The sequence below is a fragment of the Mustela putorius genome, unplaced genomic scaffold (assembly GCF_011764305.1).
Source record: "Mustela putorius furo isolate JIRA1106 unplaced genomic scaffold, ASM1176430v1.1 tig00000577_pilon_pilon_pilon, whole genome shotgun sequence".
In the NCBI taxonomy this organism is placed as follows: domain Eukaryota; kingdom Metazoa; phylum Chordata; class Mammalia; order Carnivora; family Mustelidae; genus Mustela; species Mustela putorius.
In genome coordinates this window covers 7,707,730-7,727,727 of record NW_025421421.1, presented here as the reverse complement: position 1 = coordinate 7,727,727, position 19,998 = coordinate 7,707,730, and the positions used below count along the sequence as shown (strand labels likewise).

The following is a 19,998-nucleotide window of genomic DNA, read 5'->3' as shown; positions in this document are numbered from 1 at the left end:
TGATGGCTGCCTCTGAGTCCCCATCATCACTGTCACCCCATCACCATCACTGTCCTGTTTAGCATCTTCCTCTCCTTCGTAACCATCACCATCATCCCCACTGCTCTCTACGGCCCCGTCATTTCTGGCCTCCAGGTTAGGAATTCTGCAAGGTGATAAGCACCTATTTTGTTGCTCTGTGAGTCGTTTTTTTTTTGTGAACAAGTCCTGAATGCTACCGTTTAAGGGGCAAATCTAGATGTGGAACAGGTCCAGATTTGTTGTTAGTTTAGGTCACACCGTGTCATTCTCCTCTTCATGCTGTAATAATAGATAGTTAGCCATCATTTAATGACATTGATGCAAAAATGTAATTTGCTGGAATTATTCTCACTGGGGCTACTCCAAGAACTTGAGTTCCATTTATATTATAGCAAATTAATTGCTTGGAAAAAAAAGTCACACTAGTGTGGCATTCTTACCTTTTGTGGCGAAGGAACACAGCAGAAAGCACTTAGACATATCCCTGTTCAAAAACGATTGAATTCAATTGGAATTCAGCTAGCATTGCTACTCGCCTTTGCTGTTTTACCGGGCTTTGCGCTTTGCATGTTTGATGAACGCTGGTCTGCTGGTAAACAAGGAATGGAGATCTGGCCCCTCTTCTCTGCCTCTAAACTCCATTTGTGCAGGTTTAAAAAAAAAATGATGGAAAGAATTTGGCCATCTTTTTATTATTGCTAAGTACTTAACATCTGTGGAGAAGAGATTTGTGTTGCAGAAATGTTCTTAGCAATTTAGGGAGATGGCTTCTATTTTTGTCCAGACTTTGGCTTTGAAATGTTATTGGATTGTTGATTTAGGAAGTGGCTTTGACCAGCATTCCTCAAGAGAAAGGAATAGTGTGTTTCCATATGCCACAGATTCATGTTGGTGGGCGTGGAAGCTCGTTTTAGATTCACCATTGTCCTCTTCCTAGCGCGATGCATTCCACTAAGGTTAAGGGTAGTGCCCAGTGAATGATGGAGTCATTCCTCGGCGCGTCTGTGGACCGGGGCCTTCCTGCAAACTGCCTGCTACCCATCAATGACAAGATAAATCAGGTACTCAGAGTATGTGCTTAGAACCTTTCATAGTAATGGCATATAGGCATGACATTCAAACATATGCTTTTCTATCTAGCGGAAATCTTACTTACTAATTGATTGAAAGTAAAAAAAAGAAAAAAAGAAAAAAAGAAAAGCAGTCACAATAACCAAAGCACAAACAAACAAAATTCTTGTTCTTTATCTTAATGACCTACAGAACACCAGTTCTGTGGGATATGAATAAGGGAATAAGGTTAGGACAAAAGGGCATACCATCCTCAAGAGGTTTGGGAGAAACTGATCGAGTAAGTCGGGTAAATTCATGTCTTCAGGGCTCCTCAGAGACTGCATTGTTAACCTCCAGGAGAGGAGTAGGATAAGCCTCTGATCTCATAAAACCCTGCATTTGTACATTACTTGCAACGGGGACTGTCCTAGGAAGACCTTTATGAAGAGTTAGTAGTCCATAGCTGTCCTTTTTTTTTTTTTTAAGATTTATTTATTTACTTATTTGAGAGAGAGAGTGAGGTAGAGGGAGAGAGAACCTCAAGCAGCCCTCGTGCTGAGGGAGGAGCCTGAGGTGGGGCTTGGTCCCATGATCCTGAGATCATGACCTGAGTGGAAATCAAGAGTCAGCATCTCGACCGAGGGAGGCACCAGGCGCTCCTATTCCGAGGCTGTCTTAAACGTTGCACTCTCTTCTTACACAGCATTAGGGCAGCCCCATAGTTCTTCAAACTTAATTTTTCCCTTATTTAAAAATTTTTGAAACCCCTGTAATCATGTTACCATTTTTTTGGTATCATGGGTTACTTTTCATTTAGTTCAAAAAAAAAAAAAAACAAAAAACAAAAACTGACCAGTTGATCAAAAAGAGACAAAGTCCCAGCTCCTAGAAGCCAGGGACTACATTTCTCCTATGATTTCTGAATCATCCCAGAGAACGTGGGAAGGGCCTCGGCAGATTATGTGAGGGATGACTTGGCAATAATTGTGTTGGAAAATACTTCTTGGCAAAGGAAAGTGAGATTAGGAACTGAACGGATCCTGGAATGAATCAGATACAAAAGGTTTTTTTCGTGCCACTCAAAGAAGGTAGAGGGAAAAAGATAGGGCAACTGAGGGTTAAAAAAAAAAAAAAAAAAGCCATCAAAAATGTGCTTTAAAAAAAAAAAAACATAAAACTGGTCCTTGAACCCTGTTGGATATCAGCGTTCTGAGGCCAAGGTCTAACGGGAGCAGAAGGTTGTAGGGAGGAGATAACTTCCCTTCCCGGTAGATCCAGCCTCTCCTTTAGCTAGCACATTATCCGTTCCAGTTTCCTTTTTCTTGAGCTTCATCTCCTTTAAGCAGCTCTGATGAGTGCTGGCCGTCTCTCTTGTTGCCGGGTGTTGATAGAGTGCAGAGCAGGTGAAAATCTCAGGGACATTGGACATGGTCCGCGAACACGTAAGCGCAGCCTGGAGTTTGGAAAAGCCGCATAGAATGCTGGTGAGCTCTCCTCCCTGTGTGCCCAGCTGGCATCCTCATCCTCTCACGCCACCTCGTCGGGCCCTTTACATCCTCCTGAAACTCAGCCTTATTTTCCCCACCATCCAGCCCGAGGCCTTCAAGAGAGCGCGTCAAGTACACACAGTGTTTTCAGGGAGGGGAGGGGCGTGGGAGAGAAAAACTGACAACTCGACACTGTCTAATAACTCTTTACTTCCCACTTCCCTGTTTTTTTTTTTGCAAAACGTCTTAAACAAGGTAACTGATTTCCTGGCCACCTCCACTGTCCTTCGTCTCCGGCATCTGGCTTTCCCATCTGGACAGCACCCACGCGACTGACTTGACTGCACCAGCCTGGCTGCCGGGGGTGCTTAGCGCGTGATGCTTCATTGCATTCTTACTACAACCCTCAGGTCTTACTCCTACTGCAGTGTTACCGGTGGGATATTTAGATGAAGCAGCTTGCTCTGCACAGCAGCCCCTATGGACCGGGCTGGGATTAAGCTACCTCTTTGTTTACCCCAAAGTGCCAGGAAAAATTTTCCAACTTGGAGAGGCATTATTATTATTCATTTAATGCACCTGCTTTTAGCTGGGAGCATCACCACCTTCCGGGGGGGGGGGGGGGGCGTTTTCAGGTTTGTAACGGTATTTGGGTATCTCAAGGTGAGAGCTGAGAATGCTCCTGGGATCTAGTAGCTAGAAAAAGGAGGAGGACCACCGTGAGAAATGCTGAGGACCACCTCATGGGACAAAAGATTATCCTGCCTCAAATGCCGATAATGCCCGGCTCGGAAACAATGGTAATGGATGAGAATCTAATAATGGATTCGGAAAACCTAAATAACTTCCCCGAATCTAGAGCCATAAATCAAACTTGATCTCTGTCTGGCCCTAAAGCTTATGCCCTGTTCACTCTCTTCAACAGAACATTAAAATATTATGTATAATTTAATTTACTCTCTGAATTATCATATTTTATATGTAGCATCTCAAATATAATTTATTTAGAGAATAGTTAACTAATTTCCTGATTGAATGTTCTTTTAATACATTTAACGGAGATAGCATGTATCATAGTATTTGACAGATTTTCAGAAGGATGCTGAAACTTAATGAAAGAAACCATCAACGCTGTATTAGATTAAGAGAGCTGCATATTCTGGAACATGCTGCTTCTCCACTGTAGGCCAGGAGGGGAAAGGACTCCTATAGGGAAGGAGAAGGATGCGGGAGGGGGAGGCGAAAGCCAGGTGAAGAGGTTAGGAGAGAAAACCAAAAACAAAAAATCCTTGGATTTTTTATTTCATTCGGCTTATGTCCTGAGCTCTGGGCTGTCACTAGCAACGTTTGCTTCCTCTGGAACTTTGCTTTTAAAAACGTTCATGAACGTTCTAAAGGGCTGCCCAAACTTAAATAAAATTCTCTTCTTTCTCCATATATAAAGGCATCTTTTAATGTGCTCATTTCCAAAATATATGTCATGTATTTTTTGTAGCAGTCTTGGGTTGTGCTGGGCAAAGACTTTGTCATTCTTGGTTAAAAGAGCTTTGGCCTCATCAGATCGCACACAGGGCCATGCACTTGGACATCCTCGTCGTCTGCAGATTTAGCCATCCTTTCCTAACAGAAAGGCTACACACACACACTCACACACACACACATATGTAGCCACCCAGAAAAATGTCGTAGTTTTAGCCTCACTCCATGCCTACCATGGAGACTCCCATCCTGAATTGGGAAAAAGGAGGAAGAAAAAAATAAACCAACAAAAAAACCCCTGTATCTATTGGTTTCTATAGTTTTTTCCTCCCTCTTTTCACAACTTGAGATATATTTAAATTCCCAGTGTATTCCCAGTGTAAATGACTTTCTGGGCACCAGAGAGAACAGAGAATCTCAAATTTTAGTGGTGAGAATATCTGGGGAGCTTGTAAAAAATGCAGATTTCCAAGCCCTGCACTAGAGACTTGAATTTGGTAGCTCTTGGGGGGTGTAATAGGCTTTGTCGACAAGCTCCTCAGGGGACAGAGGGGGGCTCATGAACCAAATTTGGATGATGGTTCATTCAGCACGTGGTAGGCCCTTGATAAACAGTTGGTGAATGGATCCGAAGGCTCTCCTGGCACGTCTGTTGGTATCGGGAGGCTGTAACTTTTAACCACATGGGCTTACGATCCTAGAGGGCTCTAGGATTCTAGCCCCTCAGCTTTGTCCCCATTTTCAGTGACTTTGAAAGTTGGCTGCTTTTCACAGTCTCCTGCACAGGCCCTCTCCATTCCCACTGCTTCAGGCCATCTTGTCCCACTGGGTGTTGGCAGGGTCCCCAGGCTCCAGAATCTTCCCTCCAGCTTATCTTTAAAACCACTCCCACGTGCGTTATCCTCATCCCCGTGCTTCTGTGCATTGAACCTCTCCATGGTTCCTCTTCATGGTTTGGGCCAAGTTACTTTTCCACTTGACCTCTCGCTCTTCTCCTTCCCTTTAATGCTACTGGTTTGCACTCTTGTCCCTAAGTGGGGGTTGTGCATTTCCACCTCTCTGTCTTGGCTCATGCATCTCCCCGGGGGCAGAAAAGGGTTAACTCAGCAGGCCTGTGTCGTTCAGACCCCACACTTGCCAAAGAAATGTGTCTTTAGGACTAGCCCTTGGCCAGCTCCCAAGAGATAACCTCTGAGCCCCTGAAATATTCTTCTTCATAAGAGTGTCTTTGTGTACCGAAGTCCTGGGGTCATGCTGTGTATATGCTGTGTATACGTGTGTGTATGCTGTCACGTTTCTCTTTGTATGCGTGTGGTATATACTGTGCCCAGCAGTCTTGCTTTTTGGAGTTTAGTCTTTAAAAATCACACAAGGGTAAACTGTGTGTTGCGGTCTTGTTTGTTGAATCAGAAATCGGAAATAACTCAGCTATCCACTGATGACAATATTAATGGAGTAAGAATTCCATAGGAGAAATAGTGATAGAACTCCAATTACTGAGCCCATTCTGTTTCAGCACTGTGCTAAGGGTTTTACTTACAGTATTTCACTTTCATTTATAGCAAATCCTCTGTCAGTTAACCCCACTTAGACAAACACTGAGACACCTAGCGGTGAAATGAGGTCACGTGGCCAAGATAGGTATGACTGTACCCGTCAGTTCACAGGAGGGTAGTAAAGAGTGATTATGACAGAGTCATAGAGCCCTGTGTGCTGGCACGGAAGGATGCTTATGGCACATTATTAAGCCTAAAGAGGAAAAATCATGAAATCATTTGCATGTTACCATCTTGTAAGCCATACATATATGTCTATGCATATTGTGTAAAAGCTATGTTCAACATATATATTAAGAGTAATTTTTAGCTGTAAAAATATCTAGTAAATGAAACAAAGAACAAAGAAGAAAGAAGAAAGTCATGGTCCATGGCCTGATCCATTATTTCCTTAGAGCAGCATTTCTTTTCTGGGTCCTAAGACCAGATCATACCAGCAGACCTCAGAGACCTTGGTGCTAGCAGGCTTTTTCAAAGAAGAGAAGAAAAAGAAAAGTATTGTTGTTGAACTAAATTTAACAAACATGTGTCGCATCCTCTCCTTGTTCTGGATTTCTGTGATATTGTGATTGTCTAACTCTTACACAAGTTGATGTCCCTCCCTGGGCAGCCCACGGGATGGGAGGTGACTGTTGCTCCCCACCTCATGGCAGGAACCTGGGCGCTAACCACAACTGCTTTCTCATCTCTTCATCCAAAAACAAATCAAGAGTTCCAGTTTATTGTCCCAGTATTTGTACCTTCAAGTACCACCTGAGCCCACATGCCGAGGCAGTGACTATGGAGAGGGGCATAAGAAACCCTGATCGGTTGACCTTGGTCATAAGTTGGACACTGTGGCCAGGGTACTGAGCTCTGTGATGGCCCAGATGGCATGAATCACCAATATCTGAGTTGGGAAAATTAGTTGCACCTTGGAAAAGAGAGAAGGGAAAAGATGGCAAAATGGAAGATGTCTTTATATGTGGCCATATTCTCTTCCTGTACTCTGGTTGGAGCTCCTTCCTGTTTCATACAAATATGTGTTACGTGTTCACACCATATATTCCTTCTCATATTATACTTTTTAAGTTTATATATATTATGAACATTTATTTCCCATTGATATTATTCTTCAGAAACATGAACTTTTAGAGCTGCTTCATGTTCCATTTTATGAATGAAGTAGATCTATTTGTTTTTCAAATTTTATTTTAAAGTCTAGTATAGTTAACATACAGTGTAGTGTTAGTTCCGAGGGTACGATATAAGGATTCAGTGCTTCCATATGTCAGCCGGGGCCCATCACAAGTGCACTCCTTAATCCCCATATCCTATTTCCCCCATCCCCCACCCACCTCCCCTCTGGTGATCATCAGTGTGTTCTCTGTAGTTAAGAGCCTATTTCTTGGTTTACCTTTCTCTCTCTCTCTCTCTCTTTTTACTTTGCTCATTTGTTTTGTTTCTTAAATTCCACAAAGAAATGAAATTATGTGGTCTTTGTCTTTCTCTGACCGACTTACTTCACCTAGCATTATACCCTCTGGATCCATCCATGTTGTTGCAAATGGCAAGATTTAGCTCTTTTTTATGACTGAGTAATATTCCATTCCATATACCACATCTTCTTTATGTCTTCATCTAGTGATGGACACGGGGATCATTTCCATAATTTGGCTATTGTAAACAATGTTGCAATAAACTTAAGAGTGCATATACCCTTTTGAATTAGTGATTTTGTATTTTTTAGGTAAATACCCAGTAGTGCAATTACTGGATCATGAGGTAGTTTTTTTTTTTTTTTAACTTTAAAAAAAAATATTTTATTTATTTGAGAGAGAGAGAGTATGTGTGTGCATAAGCAGGGGCAGGGGCCGAGGGAGAGGGAGAAGCAGACTCCCTGCTGAGCAGTGAGCTCTACTCGGGGCTCCATCCCAGGACCTCAAGATCATGACCTGAGTCAAAGGCAGACGCTTAACTGACTCAGCCGCCTAGGCATCCCTATTTTTAACTTTTTGAGGAGCCTCCATACTGTTTTCCACAGTGGGTGCCCAGTTTACATTCCCACCAACAGTGCGCAATGGTTCCCTTTTCTCTACATTCTCACCAACACTCATGTCTTGGGTTTTTTATTTCAGCCGTTCTGACAGGGGTGAGGTGCTATCTCATTGTAGTTTTGATTTGCATTTCCCTGATGATCAGTGATGTTGAGCATCCTTTCTTGTGTCTTTTGGCCATCTGGATGTTTGGAGAAGTGGCTGTTTATGTATTTTATCCATTTTTAACTGGATTATTTTTTAGAGTGTTGAGTTGTATAAGTTCTTTATATATTTTGGATAATAACCCTTTATCCGATAGGTGATTTGCAAATATCTTCTTCCATTCAGTAGGTTGCCTTTTCATTTCATTGATCATTTCCTTTGCTGTGCAGCTTTTTATTTTGAAGTAATGCCAATAGTTTATTCTTGCTTATTTGAATGAACTATACTCTATGAGTAGAGTATATTCCTCTATTGTTAGGCATTTAGCTTGTCCCTAATTTTGATCTTTTTTTTTTTAAAGATTTTATTTATTTATTTGACAGAGAGAGATCACAAGCAGGCAGGCAGGCAGGCAGGCAGAGAGAGAGAGAGGAGAGGAAGCAGGCTCTCTGCTGAGCAGAGAGCCCGATGCGGGACTCGATCCCAGGACGCTGAGATCATGACCTGAGCCGGAGACAGTGGCTTAACCCACTGAGCCACCCAGGCACCCCCTAATTTTGATCTTATAAAGCTCTGGTTTGGGGCGCCTGGGTGGCTCAGTGAGTTAAAGCCTCTGCCTTCGGCTCAGGTCATGATCCCAGGGTCCTGGGATCGAGCCCCGCATCAAGCTCTCTGCTCAGCAGGGAGCCTGCTTCCTCCTCTCTCTCTCTCTGCCTGCCTGCCTGCCTGCTTGTGATCTCTCTGTCAAATAAATAAATAAAATCTTAAAAAAAAAACAAAAACAGAACTCTGGTTTATACATTTAGCATCAAGAATTCTTCTTGGTTTTCAACATTCAGCATCACAAAGAACACACATGACACATTCTACTCAAAGTTGTGTAGAACGGGAACAGAACTTGCTGGAAGGGCAAAAATGGGTACTCCTTGCAGTGGTCCACAGAAGTTCACGTGCAAAGAGATGAAATGCACATCGAGTTAAGCACAGGAACTGTCCTGGTTTAGTAGCTTTATGCCTCCCCAGGGAACCATAACTCTGACAACAGTTTCACTGGGACAAGTTTCAGGGTCCTTATAAAGGACATGTCCAGTTATAAGAGCACATGCTCAGAGAAGCTCAGAGCTATGGCTCCTATCCGTAATTTATAGTTCCCATAGCCTAGATGCCACTCAGCACAGCCCATGGTCAGGTTTACTATAAGTCATGTTGACTAGTTGTCAACATACTTGATGTGCCCTTTCATCAGGTTACCAGGTAAATGAAGGTCAAATTCTCATGCGGAAATAGGGAAAAGCTTTATAAACCCTTTACCCACAAACATTTTAAACATAAATCACTGTCCAGATATATGCTTATTTTCTTTAAAAAACAAAACAAAACTTAAAAATGGGAATATTGAGTCCAAGAGAATTAACAATTTAAAAATCCCTAATGCATACAGAGAAATTATTGGCCAGAAAGGTAGCCCGGATTAAAATGCTGCTGGTGGTACTATCAGGGTTGTACCTCCACCTGACTTTCCGGCATCACTTCTTTCACTTTCTACCTGAATGCCACTTTCCCTCTGGCCCCATGAGCCTCTTGACCATTTCTCTCATTTCATCTTCTTTCACATCTCTTGCTTAGCCTTGTCCTCTAACTGGAATGTTCTATCATTTCTCTGCCTGGTCCTACCTGATTTCCCTTTAAGGGTATTCTAGAAATGTCATCTCTCAAAATTATCTCCAGACACTGCTTCCCCTCGACTTTTTCCCAAGTAGCATTCTTGACTCACCTCTGTCCTTCCCAAAGCTTTTTGTTCTGAAGGCTACTTTAATGCTTCTCAGGTTATCTTACTGCCTTATTGTTCATACTAGAATATGAACTCCTTATACTTAGAATCTACATTTGTAATCCTCTAGCTCAGAGCACTTTGAATAGCCTATAATGGTCTTTTAAAAATGTTTGTTGAAGAGCATGGATTAGTTTAACAATCAAGATTTATTGAATAGTTCTTCTAGGGCGGATACTCTTAAAAGTACTCCATCCCTGGCATCTAGAACTGTCCCTGCACATAACAGATGGCCCGTGAACAAGCAGCACTGGTTGAATGAGTGACTGAATGCAGACAGAGCACTGAATTAAGACAAGTTCCCCATTCTCATGAAGAATGCATTTTAAAGAGGGGAGAGAGAGAAATAAACCAACAAAAACCAAGGGGCAAGAAAAAGCCTCTGCCTTCGGCTCAGGTCGTGATCCCAGGGTCAAAAAAGGAAAAAAAAAGAAAACCAAGAAACAAGATGGAATAAGTGCTATGGAGGGAATTAAAAGGAAGATGATGTTATAAAATTCTGGGTGGCTACACTAGCTTGTAGCCAAGGAGGGTTTTGCTGCCCAAGTGACAAGCTGGGTTATTTATGCCAAGAAGTCGCTGGCCGTGCAAAGATGTGGAGAAGAGCGTCCAGGGGGAAGTAGAGCCTAGGGCTAGGACCTTTGATGGAAAGAGCCTAGCATGCTTCAGGTGATGACAAGAAACACACTGGGGTGTGCCAAAACAGAAAAACAGAGATGATTTTCAAAATATTTAATGGCTGCTCCATTATGAACATGGGTGAATCATCACTCATTTCAACCGCTGTCTCCCTCCCCCTCCCGTCATCCCACTTTCCAACTCTGCATGTGTCCTGGATCCAGAGCCCAGAAGGCTTTAGGGACACCCATCTCATCAGTACCATCCTTTTGTTCTCCTCCAACTCTGATCAGGTGAAGGAATACTCCCTATCTGTATTTATTGCATGGAACATCGGGCAGATCATATTTTCGGTGGGTATACTGGAACTCCTCTAAGACTGAGTCTGAGACTATCAGCAGGTTGTTTGCAATAGCTGTAGTGTAGGGCCCTGATTCCCAAACTTTAATGCCCTGGGGAAATCCCCCAATTGTCCTGCTAAAATACCGGTTCTAATAGGGCATGGCCTGAGATTCTGCCTTTCCAGATGATATGGGCACTGCTGGTCCATGGTCCCCACTTTTTGTAGAAGGGACAGAGCTCTGATTCTGAGTCTTGGCCCCCTGTTAAAATCCACAAGGGAACTTTTCAATCTCTTGGCCACCCCCAGGCTGTTGGATCTAAATCTCTAGCATTAGAACTCAGGCAGATCTATTTTTTTAAATCCCCCCTGGTAATTCTGCTCTTTGGTCCTGGTGTCACCGAGTCCCCTTGGTCACAGGCTAATCCTTTAGTCATCAATGAGGCAGCAGGTGCACTTTCAGAAAACAGACCTCCTAGGAATGAAAACCTTACCCTGTCAAAGTCCAAAGAGAAGTCTAAAGATAATTAAGGTTTCAGGTTTTTAAACTTTGTTTTTAGTAAGAGTGTGTTTGTGTTTCTTCCCTTAAGAACAGGCAGGACTTCGTTCTTGGTCTTCGGCTGTCCTAATTTAAAACCTCTGTTATTGATACTGGCCTCTCTTAAAAGAACTTTTCTTTTTCTGAAACCTTTTAGACAAACTAGGGCTATAAAGTGGATAAAAAAAAAAAAAAAGAGGGACCTGGACACTGGCTTTTGCTGTATAGCCCAGTGGAATGAATGAATGGAGTCTGAGGTTTGGGGTAAATATGGTCACACCAGGTTGGCATTCTCTCCGAACTGATGAAAAAAATTACACCCTTCTGGAGCCCACTGTAATTAACTCTCGGATAGCATTTCCATTATAAATCCCTGTTTTAAGAGGTTTGTTACTCAGCTGTAAAATTTTGCTCTAGGCTACAGCTTGGACATAGACAGTTTCAGCTTGAAAGAATCTTTAAAAATAAAAGGTTTTTTTTTTTCTTTTTTATTGAGCAAGTGAAGTGTGGTTTTTAAAAGGAATGAAATACCCACAATTCTCAGACATTCTTTGCATCTTTCTCTATTTTTTCTCCAAGTGGTCTTGATTCCCAACAAATGAAGCCTAGTTATTCACATATTTTAAACCAATTGTTTAAACGACCAAATGTTAGAGGGGACTCTTTGAATTAAGGAAATGCATTTTGAGGGTCACGACTCAATAAAAAGGACGGAAAATGTTCTTTCCCGTTTTTCAGATGTGCAGAGCTAGGGTGGAGCAGAACTCTGTTCTTTGAAGATCCTCAAGTCTGTTGTTCATTTTTCAAAGGGGGTTCCACAAGAAGACAGCTGCATTGAACAACAGGAAGCGCATTCCCTATGTGAACGCTTTCACCGACAGTTTCTCCAGGGCTTTCGAAAACGTCTCTCTGTCCTACTGCATGTTAAAATCAACAGTGGTCAATTTCAGGATTAGAAAAAAAATCTTGGTTTCTGTGTCTTGGTGTCCAGGACTTCTTCTGAGGTTAGGGACTGGCACCTTTCTCTGGCTTATGTCGCTCGCCCAATGGCATACTGAGCAGGGCAGTCTTGGATTTCTCACAGGACCTCACCTGTAGCCTCATTGGCCTTCTATCTGCTCACAGTGAGTTCCTTTTCCCCACCTCTTTCCTCTCCCTCTGACAAAGGATGCCACAGCCATCGCATCTACCTCCTGCCCGACTGTGGTGTAACAGAAACGCAGTTGCACACACCGGGGCCCAGAGTAGCTCTGCCCTAAGACCTGGAGTCTGTACAACCTTAGTAGGGGTCAGTCTTGGTCAGCCCAAGGCCCCACAGGACTTCATGCATCCAGACGGACCTTACATAGTGTGATGGTGGCAAGTTACCCTTTATAAATGTATGCTGTTAGCGTGAAAAGTACTGTTTCCTCTATGGGGTGCTCAGTCAGTTAAGCGTCCAACTCTTTTAAAGACTTTTTTTTTTTTTTTAATTTGACAGACAGTTTAAAAGTAGGCGGAGAAGCAGGCAGAGAGAGGGGAAGCAGGCTCCCTACTGAGCAGAGAGCCAGATGCAGGGCTCGATCCCAGGACCCTGGGATCATGACCCGAGCCGAAGGCAGAGGCTTTAACCCACTGAGCCACCCAGGCGCCCTAAGCGTCCAATTCTTGATTTTGGCTCAAGGTGGTGAGATCGTGAGATCGAGAGCCAGGTCAGGCTCTGTGCTGAGCCCGCTTAAGATTCTCTCTCTCTCCCTCTCCCTGTTCCCTCCTCCCCCACCTGCCCCACTTGCAAGCTCACTCTCCCTCTCTCTCAAAAAATAATAAATAATAAATAAAAGTAGCATTTCCTTTGCAAGAGGAGATAATATAAAATCATGGCCCATAAAGATTCCATTCTATTAATTGGAAGAAAGAACAAAGGTAGGCATTGACTTCAAAAGCACACTTTGAGTTCTTTGTCAATGGTGGTAGGGAATTCAAGGTGTTCTGGCTGTTACCCTCAATCTGATTGGCCGTCTCCATTCTAACTGAAACAGTGACACCTCACATTTTTGTCCAGACATCACTAGGGAATGCCGCCTGACTGTGGCCCACCCCCACTCTCCTCCCATACCCCAGACAGTCTGGATCAAGGCTTCCTCCCTCTGGCTTCCTTCTTCTCTGTCCTCCCACTGTACCCTCCCTTACCTGAAATGTAACTCCTCAGAATGTCTGCTCTGTCTGCTCTCCACCAGCCAGGTTGTGAGCTCTTCGGGGTCAGAGACTATATCTTATTCATTGTCAGAATCCTAGGCCATGGAGCCTTGCCCCAGTACAGGGCTCGATGAATATTTGTTGTATAAATCAGTAATAAAACAAATAAACCAACAACAATGTGGGAACATAGAGACTTGTGCCTAACCAACTCTTGAAGTCGTTTGCCAGTATCCGATACTACTTTCTGGTTTTATCCATGTTTTGGGGGGAATAAAAGAGTCTGGTTTGGTTTGACGAGGCTCATTCCTAGCAGTGGCAGTAGAAATGAGAGTAGTAACAGCGAACATTTCCAGAGTGTTCAGTCACGAGGCACTCTTCAAAGTGCTTTTTTTTTTTTTTAAGATTTTATTTATTTATTTGACAGAGATCACAAGTAGGCAGAGAGGCAGGCAGAGAGAGAGGGGGAAGGAGGCTCCCCATGGAGCAGAGAGCCCAAAGTGGGGCTTGATCCCAGGACCCTGAGATCGTAACCTGAGCCAAAGGCAGAGGCCTTAACTCACGGAGCCATCCAGGTGGCCCCAAAATGCTTTCTTTACAGAAGCCATTGGCCATACTTGACGGATGAGGAGACCGAGCTATAGCCCCCAGCACTACTGCTGGTGGTTTAAACCCAGCGATTTCCACCTGAACCACCTTTAGTCACTGTGGCCTGTGCATGAGATAAGCCCACTCGGCCGCCTTCCCTGTGTCGTGGTTGACTCTTTTCGCATCAGCGGAACCGTGGCTCTTCTGCATTTAGCTTGGCAACCACCACACCCCCATGCAAAGTCCGTTTCTCTGATCTTCATTTCCTTGTAACGTGCACATGCTTTCCTTTCAGCCCCTAGCTGTTAGTGTTTTATGACTCGGGGAGCTCGAGGAGGTAGCTGTATTGTTAATGTAAGTCATTACCAAGACGTTTCTGCTCTTTTCCACAACCTCATAATTTGTTAAAAGTTCTGGTTTGGGTTTTCCTCACGTCTTATTGCTGACAGTTTTAGCAGTGTATGCCAGCATTATCGGCTGTCTCCAGGGTACCAACTGAGACAGGAAGGTTTCTGTAATTGTCTGAGATCACTTGCCACTTTATATAGTACAACTTGCTCATGTAGGTACACTCTGCTTCCCAGCGAATCTTCTGTCCCCAGTGGGCTATAAAATCATCTGATGCCGCTATAACTTTAAAGACAACAAAATATTAGCTCGGGGATGCCTGGGTGGCTCAGTGGGTTAAGCCGCTGCCTTCGGCTCAGGTTATGATCTCAGGGTCCTGGGATCGAGTTCCGCATCGGGTTCTCTGCTTGGCAGGGAGTCTTCTTCCTCCTCACTCTCTCTCTATCTCTCTCTGCCTGCCTCTCTGCCTACTTGTGATCTCTCTCTGTCAAATAAATAAATAAAATCTTAAAAAAATATATTAGCTCGGAATCGTTTGCTTTCGTTAACTCACGTTTTAAGGCTGCTGCTGAGAAGGGGGAAAACGATAAGCCGAGATTCTTTTGTGAAATGAAAAAAAAAATGGATATTTTTCTCATCCTCACTTCTTTTCCTTGCTGATGATAGCAGTTTTCAGTGCTATTCTTATAAGCTTTCTACTAGTTCTTTCCCATTTGATGCATGGATATTAAAAAATTTTTTTGCAAACAGTGGATCATGGCCAGTTTCAAAAGCTGCTCTGACTCAGGTTTTGCTTGAGCTGATAGCAGTTTAAAAATGAGCACCAGTCCAAGGCCACACAGTTCGTTGGGGCCCAAACCGAGGCTGGACTCTGGCCCCCAGACACACAATTCAGTGTTTTTTTTCCCCCATTGTTCCACACCCTCACAGTTTATTGGATTGACATAATGGTCCATACTGTGTCTTTGCAAGAAAAGTTAAAGAAAGAATTCACTTGCTAAAAGCCAATTATTTTGAGAGCTCCAAGTCCTCCTAGATTTAAGTTCCCAAAGAGTAACACACGCACAACCACAAGTGGCTTGCTAGGAGCCTAGCAGAAAAGCGACGTAAAACCCATCTTTCATTTTCTAGCCAAACACTAGCCTGACCTAAAGCTAAGCTAAAACAAAACAAAAGTGCATGTGACATATCTGAGCGCCCTGTGGGAATTACTATAGACAGAACTGAAGAAGGGATAGTCATCATTCAACTCCCAGCAGGAGGCTTTCTGCAGCCTAGAGCAGAGGGAGGTAAAACTCCTATAAATATCAGCTGATACAGACTGTCTTTAAAGTGAAATTTGAGCAATCACATTTTCAGAGACTGAGAATATTCTGCAAATAGTAATAAAGACCCCAAAACAAGGAAGTAATGGATTCCCAAGCAGGCAGAGTAGGTTAAGGACCCATGTCAGACTCAGAAGGAGGTCAGCAGAGGCTGGGAGAAGAGAAATCTAGATCAAGCCAGAACAGAAACAGCTCCCCAAGCCACACTGGGCAACAGCTCTGTGTAGCCCCTCAGGGAGGAAGGGATGGTGGCTGTCATCAAAATTCTACCCCTGGTTATATAATGATTGTGTTAATATAGAATAAAATATGTGTGGTTCTTTTCTCAATGGCATCTCTGTCACCCTTGTTGGATTCCTTTATTATTTCCACGAGGTCCTCAGTTAGGAGGCCCCTCTAGGAATAGAGATACCCACCCACCTGCCATTTGGAGTCATTTCTGGGGAGGAAAGTGGCTTATCCTTGTCAAAAGGGGCTTCAACCAGCTTCCTTTCTAGCTGGGTCTGCGACATGTTCTCCTGGCCTAGGAGACTTTCCCCAGCCAAGCTTCTCTTTCCTTTGTTCACTCACTCATTCATTTGTTCATTCCTTCAAGAAACATTTATTGAGCACTTACTATGTTGCAGGCACCGTGTTAGCTTCTGGATATAGAGCAACAGCAAAATGAACACAGCCCCCGCCTTATTGTTCGTACAGCTCAGCTCTGCACGGGAAGACAGACAAGAAACAGGTAAGCCGATAAATGTACAATTCCATCTGTAGAAAAGGGTCCTGAATGTGGGGGGAGAAAAGAGGAAAATCATGATGTTCTCCAATGGGGAAGAACAAGAGACATTCCACCGAGGAAGATCATCTAGGAGCCTCTGCCTGGGGAGATGGTAATTAAATCATTTTGGTCTGTATGCACCTTGTCTCGTCAATATATCATAAACACCCTGGAGACAGGGATTTCTGCATTTGGCAAAGTTAACACACACAAATAGGTGCTCATTAAATTCACTGATAAGGCGGCTGCCTCTTTGTCTTCCAGAAAGGGTCGGTCTAACTCTGGGTTTTGACCTCGTCTTCTGCTCATCTATTAGGTCCCCAGGGCCTTATGGATGGTGTGTGTCTTTGCGGTTCCCAGCAGGCTAGAGGACGCTGAGGAATGATCTTGGGAAAGGCTACCTTCCACATGCTGGCCTTGGCTGTTGACGCAGGCATCCTGGGAGGGTTTGCGGGATTACCTCCTGTCTGGACAGTTGTCTGTAGCTTTAGTGTTGCTCTGTCCACTCTCTTAAAAAAAAAAAAAAAAAAGGCACCACAGTCAGAGTCATTATTAAAAGGGAAAAATCAAACAGTAATAACACTCCAGAGACACCAGAAGTATTATGAAAAGGAAGTGTTTAAGTGGAAAATACTGAGCTTTGGAAACAAAACGGCAGGCATCCGAACTTACATAGGAAGCCCCGGGAAGGGATACGAGGGACGGTGGGGAGGTCTTTTGCCACTGAGTCAAGTCCCCAGCATTTGCTCTGGGATTTGAAACTTTCCATGGTCTTACATTTCATCAGCTGCTTTGAGTTACGTTTAAAGAAACACATTTTTAGTGAGAAATTTTTGACAGAGAACGGGGAGCAGATGTAATGCTTTGGAATAATTACTTCCTTTGTTGACAGCTTTTTTTTTTTTTTCCACAGCACCCACTTGCAATTAAATACAACAGTAATTAAAATCTCTAAATTCACTCAGAATGACTGTCCCATCGGTCACATCCAGAAAGCCTTCAAATGTCATTGTGAAAAGAATGTCTTCTCAGAGATGCCGGGTGCTAAGACAGAGGGTTTGCATTTTTCTAATTTGTAGTCAGAAATTGATAATATGCAGGAAATGTTTCACTGATTTGAAAATCATTGCCGTGAATTAAAAATCCAAGGCTAGAGACCATAGGATAGCTTAAACTCTCTTAGGAAAAAAAAAAAAAAAAAAAAAAAAGAGACCGGGTTGGTTTTGTTGTTTTTTTTTTTTTTGGGAGGCGGGGGTGTTTTGGGGTTTTTTTTTTTTTTTTGTTTTTGTTTAACATTTTCATATAAATTACAAGCACATCCAAGGATTTAGTGACATACATGTTAGCGACATAGACCATTCCCCCAGTGCAGACATGAAACATTCGGTCTAATTTAGCTATGATCTCGGTGTGTCTTTCTGAGCCTACCCCTAACTGAGACAGAGTATGTTTACATCTGTTGGTAAACCTGTCAGTTGAGTCTCTGCAGGTTTTTAAAGTGATTCAAGAAGGGCCTCTCCTCCCCCATCATCTTCACTCCAGTCCTTACGAAGCCGAGCCCTTCCCCCGGGCCTCTGATACATCCCTCTCCTATTCCTGTAACTCTGATGTCCACTTTTCCCACCCACAGAGCACGGCAGGATTGAGCCTCAGTTTACCTTCTTGTCCTTAGTTCTCCGTCTAGATAGCATGCTGACCCTCCCCGCACCCTCTGCCATGCTTCTTTCTCCACAGGGAATGCCTTTCTTCTTGGGCATGCCCCTCTAATTTCTCTCCACCCTTGAGCCCCAATCTGAGAAGAGCTGCTCCGTGAAATGGGTCCTAAGGTCAGCAAGCGGGGTGCGGGGTGAGCCTCTGTGGGAATCCTAGGGCATACAGAAAGTTCTCCATGCTGACTCAAATCACATTCAGGCCCTCTTTTCTCCTCGGAGCCACAATCGGAAATCTTCTCCTCATATGCCCATCCCTTAATTCTCACCTTTTTAAAAAATTAATTAATTTATTTTCAGCATAACAGTATTCATTATTTTTGCACCACACTCAGTGCTCCATGCAATCCGTGCCCTCTATAATACCTACCCACCACTTGATACCCCAACCTCCCACCCCCCGCCCCTTCAAAACCCCAAGATTGTTTTTCAGAGTCCATAGTCTCTCGGTGTTCACCTCCCCTTCCAATTTACCCCAACTCCCTTCTCCTGTCTATCTCCCCATGTCCTCCATGCTATTTGTTATGCTCCACAAATAAGTGAAATTGACTCTCTTTGTCAATTGTCAATCTCTCAAGTGCTAATTGACTCTCTCTGCTTGACTTATTTCACTCAGCATAATCTCTTCGAGCCCTTCAACAGATGAATGGATAAGGAAAATGTGGCCCATATACACTGTGGAGTATTATGCCTCCATCAGAAAGGATGAATACCCAACTTTTGTAGCAACATGGACAGGACTCAAAGAGATTATGCTGAGTGAAATAATTCTCATCTTTTGTTCTTTTGCTCTTTTGTTTCCAAGGAATGGGACTGAGAATCGGGGGACTTTCCTGGCCAGTTTGGGGGGTACAAGTAGGACGGAAGGAGACTGGCTCCCCAGCACTGTTGGTAGATAATCATTCGCAACTTGAGAACATTCAATGAGCCCTCCTTGCAGGGATAGAAGATCTCCAGCCTCGTGGACATGAGTGTGAAGAGCGAGCTCTCAGTCCTGCTGGTGACCTTCAAATCCTCAAGCTCCAGACATTCCCAGCCATGCTTTGTCCCTGTGGGATTCCCGTGAGGTGGGAGAATTAGGAAAAACAGGATGAGGGGAAAGACAGAGTTTCGCGGTTCCACTGCCTACAAAAGGAGGTTCACTTATGCTCAGGGTCTAGGGCTGGGTCTTCTGGCTGTGAGAACACGCAAGCTAACATACACAGGTCAGTCGTTTGAGAATCCATAGGACTGTCACAGAAATCCAAGAACAAGAAGGAAAAGCACACCTGGGTGCCTCCCAAGAACCACAGCCTGGAAACTTCTAGAACCTAGGCCATTATTTTCTTAGACTCACCCACATTACTCAGCACACCTGTTCCTTCCTTCTTGTTCTCCGCTGTCTGTCTTGTTCCCTCACAGTCTTTCCTCCCTCATGATGTTCACCTGCCCTTGGCTTTTTAAGTCCTCTCTTGCTTCTCACCTGATCCCCTTGCCCTCCTCTCTTGGTGTCACTTGACCTGGGATCTTCATGTCCATTTCCTGACTGGCTGGACCTCTCAGCGCCCATTCTACCTTGCCGAAAACCCTGTCCACGGTCCCTGAGCAGCCTAATCAAGGCTCCCACCTGGCCTGTTCTGTGTTAGTGTGAGGGGGCGGTCTTCGTAGCAATCAGTCACGTGGTAGGTGTGACCACTCACGAGGAGAAGTTTTTCCTTCTAGCCAGGCAGGGATTAGAGCCCACCAGGAGCTCCAGGGTCCAATGCGAAAGATGCTGGAGGGGGTGAGGGTGGCAGAGCTCCCAGTTCTCCCCTCACCACGTCTGTTTGGGGTAGCGAGCACACTGGGAAGCCTCTTCCACAGTTTGATAACCTAGCCTACTGGGCTCCTCACTAGGACCTTAAAATGTTTTAAGCTATTGCCTTACTTTACAGTTAAATATTAAGACAGGATTTAGGATCACACACTCATGGAAAGATGGCTCAACTTCCATGACTGCTGAATT

The 19,998-nt window shown here is 43.9% G+C and overlaps 1 long non-coding RNA gene across 1 annotated transcript; it reads left to right on the top strand.

Moving 5' to 3' along the window:
* Nucleotides 1-2,490: 2,490 nt before the first annotated feature.
* LOC123392447 lies at nt 2,491-17,265 on the top strand. The gene is made up of 3 exons (XR_006607165.1): nt 2,491-2,558; nt 16,166-16,269; nt 17,219-17,265. It is a non-coding gene; the product is annotated as an uncharacterized LOC123392447 (long non-coding RNA).
* The last annotated feature ends 2,733 nt before the right edge of the window (nt 17,266-19,998 follow it).